Source organism: Neophocaena asiaeorientalis, unplaced genomic scaffold (assembly GCF_003031525.2).
Source record: "Neophocaena asiaeorientalis asiaeorientalis breed wild unplaced genomic scaffold, Neophocaena_asiaeorientalis_V1.1 scaffold500, whole genome shotgun sequence".
Classification (NCBI taxonomy): domain Eukaryota; kingdom Metazoa; phylum Chordata; class Mammalia; order Artiodactyla; family Phocoenidae; genus Neophocaena; species Neophocaena asiaeorientalis.
Genome location: NW_020171810.1, coordinates 425,065 through 429,402, shown reverse-complemented (window position 1 = coordinate 429,402; position 4,338 = coordinate 425,065). Strand labels below are relative to the sequence as shown.

General features: G+C 46.1%; 1 protein-coding gene across 1 annotated transcript in view; it reads right to left on the bottom strand.

The window, feature by feature from the left end:
* B4GALT4 (beta-1,4-galactosyltransferase 4) overlaps window positions 1–257 on the bottom strand; it is a 26,054-nt gene extending 25,797 nt beyond the window's left edge. Inside the window, exon 1 of the mRNA XM_024766572.1 lies at window positions 177–257. The gene's annotated coding sequence lies outside the window, so the exon portion shown is untranslated. The remainder of the gene's footprint in view (window positions 1–176) is intronic.
* Between the last annotated feature and the right edge of the window lie 4,081 nt (window positions 258–4,338).

Below are 4,338 nucleotides of genomic sequence, written 5' to 3'. Positions count from 1 at the left end.
CCCGGCCCCGCCGCTGGGCGGAGGCAGAACGGCCCTCCGAGGCCCGGCCCGCGCCCGGCTTCGGCGCGGGGAACTGACCCGGCCCGCCGCCCGGGGATGCCCACACGGCGCCCGCCACGCTCCGCGCGGAATTGCGCTTCCCGGGCGCCGGCGGAGGGGAGGCCCCGCTGACTCACCCCTCACGCGGCCTCGACGAGCACCTCCCGGAGAAAGGGAAGGCGGTGAGAAGCGGCCGCAGGGACCGCCCCCGACGCCCGGGAGGAGGCTTCGGCGCGCCGGCTCCGCCCCCCGCCCGCCCCGGGAGTCGCTTCGGCCGGGCCCGGGGGCGAGTCTGCGCGTCCTCCACTAGACCCGCCCGACGGATTCCCCGCTCCACGCTCCGCCACCGCCCCAGCGCCCGGCCACCCTCCCCGGGCGATGGAAGGAGCACCTGGAGGGAGAAGGACAGCTTGTCCTTTGGGTCATCTTAATAAATCCTTGTGCCAATACTGCGCTAGGGTCTGGGCGCTTCCCAAATTCCATCCTCGTAAATACAAAGCTTTGGGAAGGAGACAGGCACTTTCCCATTTTACGGAGTAGGAAACGGAGGCTTTAGAAGTTAAAAAGTTTACCTTACATTACCCTGACAGCTTTCAACTTGTCAGCTGCACAATGTACTGAATTAACTGACTCCCATTTCACAGGACTACTGAGAATATTAACTGAGCCAGTTGTGAGATGAGACATCCAAATTTCTTCAAAGATATTATTACAGAAAGCCAAGCAGAATCATATTTATACTAAAGATTAGAGTGAAAAATCAGAGTGGGTTCTGCTTAGGCAGGCAGGATAGAAGACGAGATTCTCCAAGACATCCTTCCACTCAATGGGGAAGTAAGAGAGTCTCCAAGAACCATCCCTACCCCAAAAGGAACAAACCATGGGAAGAACCAGTGCTGGGATGCTTAGACTCTAAGCAGGAGACCTGGGCTGAGGGCATACGGAAAGTCTCCGCAGACACTGATTTGGGACCGACGTGAGAAGAGCCAAACCTGCGCCTTCCTCGTCAAGCCAAGGCTGCGGAAGAGCACTAAGGAGTTCCCAAGCCTCTTGTGCTCTGAGCAATGGAAACACACTTTAGAGGATGTATCCTCAATACACACTCCATAGGACTCAAACAAATTCAATTTTAAAAAACAATTTAAACAATTTTTTAAAAAAATCACCAAGCACTGGAGGCCCACACGTAAGGACAGCCGGCAGAACTAACACCCAAGAGATTTAGACTCCCAAGGACATCAGATACTGGAATTGTCTGACACAGGATACAGGAAAGCTCTTTTTGAAATTTTTAAAGAAAAAACAATATCCTAGAGGTTACTTACCAGTTACAAAGAGGATATACTACGCATTGGAGAAATCTGGCAGATAACACCTTAACCAAGTACTCAAAGTTAATTTCACCAATAGTTCAAACTGACATCACACATGAGGTGATGCTCTGAGGACATAACATCACCATTCTTGTATTCCTGCCAAAAATACATGACTAGAATTTAATCATGAGTAAACAGTCAGACAAGCCCAAATTAAAGGATATTCTACAAAACAATTGACCTGTACACTTCAAAAATGTCAATGTCATGAAAGACAAGGAAAGATGAGGAATGTTTCAGATTAAATGAGACTGAGGAGATTTGACATCAAAACTCCTGGACTGGGACTTCCCTGGTGGTCCAGTGGTAAAGAACCTGCCTTCCAATTTGGGGGGATGCCGGTTCGATCCCTGGTCAGGGGACTAAGATCCCATGTGCTGTGGGGCAACTAAGCCTGCGTGCCACAACTACTGAGCTTGTGTGCCTCAACTAGAGAGAAGCCCGCGAGCCACAAACTACAAAGCCCACACGCCCTGGAGCCCGCGCCACAGCTAGAGAAGAGAAAACCTGCATGCCACAACTAGAAACAAGCCCACGCACCACAACGAAGAGCCCGCACCGCAACTAAGACCCGATGCAGCCAAAAATAAATAACATAAATAAATAAACAATAAATAAATCTTTAAAAAAACAAACTCTTGGGGGCTTCCCTGGTGGCGCAGTGGTTGAGAGTCCGCCTGCCGATGCAGGGGACATGGGTTCGTGCCCCGGTCCGGGAAGATCCCACATGCCGCGGAGCGTCTGGGCCCATGAGCCATGGCCGCTGAAAAACTCCTGGGTCGGAAAAAATTTTGTTACAAGATATATTATTGAGACAATTGGAAATGAGTACGTACAACATGGTAGATTTAAAAAAGGAGTGTGGAAGTGAAGCTATGCCAGTTCTGAGCCCAGCCTTTTTTTTTTTTTTGCGGTACGCAGGCCTCTCACCGGCGTGGCGTCTCCCGTCGCGGAGCACAGGCTCCGGACGCGCAGGCCCAGCGGCCATGGCTCACGGGCCCAGCTGCTCCGCGGCATGTGGGATCCTCCCAGACCAGGGCACGAACCCGCCTCTCCTGCGTCGTTAGGCGGACTGTCAACCACTGCGCCACCAGGGAAGCCCGAGCCCAGCCTTTTAAAGGCAGTTTCTGCTTCCACTTTCACTCTCTCCCATGTGACAAAGCAGTCACAGACCAGCCCAGATTTAAAGGGAGGGGCAATATAGTCCCATTTCTCAGTGAGAGGACTGTCAAAGAATTTGAGGCTATTTTTAATCTACCATGCTGTACATACTCTTTTCCAATTGTCTCGATAATATACCTCAAAACAACTTTTTTCCAATCTAAGACCACATATAAAGAAATCTCCTTAGTCTCTGTTATGGGCTGAATTGAATCTCCTTCAAATTCAGATGTTGAAGCCCTAACTGTCAGTACCTCAGAACTGACTATATTTGGAAATTTGGCCTTCAGAGAGGTCATTAAGTTAAAATAGGGTTTTTATGGTAGGCCATAATCCAACATGACCAGTGTCTTTATAAAGAAGAGGAGATTAGGACAGAGACAGCATAGACTGGGGATGACCATGGGAGAACACAGGAAGAAGGTGGCAACCCGCAAGCCAAAGAGAGAATCTTCAGAAGACACCAACCTGTCAACACCTTCATCTTAGACTTCCAGCCTCCAGAATTGTGAGAAAATACATTTCGGTTGTTTAATCCACCCAGTCTGTGGTATTTGTTATGGCAGCTCAAGCTAACTAAAATGGTCTCCATTAATCTGAAATAGTTTCTCATCTGTCCTTTTCTTTCATGACATTGACATTTTTGAAGTTTACAGACCAGTTGTTTTGTAGAATATTCCTTAATTTGGGCTTACCTGTTTCCTCATGATTGGATTCAAATTGTGCATTTTGGGCAGAAATATGATAAAGATATTATATCCGCAAACATCGCCTTATGTGTGATACCTATTTTTATTATTGGTGATCTCTAGAATCACTTTTTATTGGAACCCTGAGCCACCAAGTAAGTAGCCCAGCTACCCTGATGCTACCATGCTATGAGGCAGCCCACACTGGCCATGTGAAGAAGCCAACAACCACTCAGATCCACCTCCAGCTGAGGCTTAGACATCATAAAGCAGAGATGAGCCCTCCCCACTGTGCCATATCTGAATTCCTGACCCACAGACTCATGAGATATAATAGTACTACACTGTTGTTTTCAACCTCTAAATTTTGGGGTCATTTGTTACATAGCAATAGATAATCAAAGCTGACCATATATTATACGATAATATTCTATCAATGTTAAATTCCTTGCATGTGATCCTTGTATTGTGGTTATATAGGAGAGTGACTTTATTCTTTTTTAAATTTATTTTATTGAAGTATAGTTGATTTACAATGTTGTGTTAATTTCTGCTGTACAGCAAAGTGATTGTTATACATATATACATTCTTTCTCATATTCGTTCCATTATGGTTTATCACAGGATATTGAATATAGTTCCCTGTGCTACACAGTAGGACCTGTTGTTTATCAATTCTATATATAATAGCTTGCATCTGCTAATCCTGAACTCCCAATCCATCACTCCGCTACCCCCCTCCCCCTTGGTAACCACAAATCTGTTCTCTATGTCTGTGAGTCTGTTTCTGTTTCATAGGTAAGTTCATTTGTGTCATGTTTTTGATTCCACATATAAGTGATATCATATGGTATTTGTCCTTCTTTGAGATAAACAAAATGGATTAAGCTCTAGCTGGACTAGTCAGGAAAAAGAAAAAAGACTCAAATTCTCAATATCAGGAATTAGGGAGGTGACATCACCATGTATATTATAGGTATTAAAAGGATAAAAATAGATTTTTATGAATAACTTTATGCCAATAAATTTCACAACTTAGATAAAATGGACAAATTCCTTGAAAGACATAAATT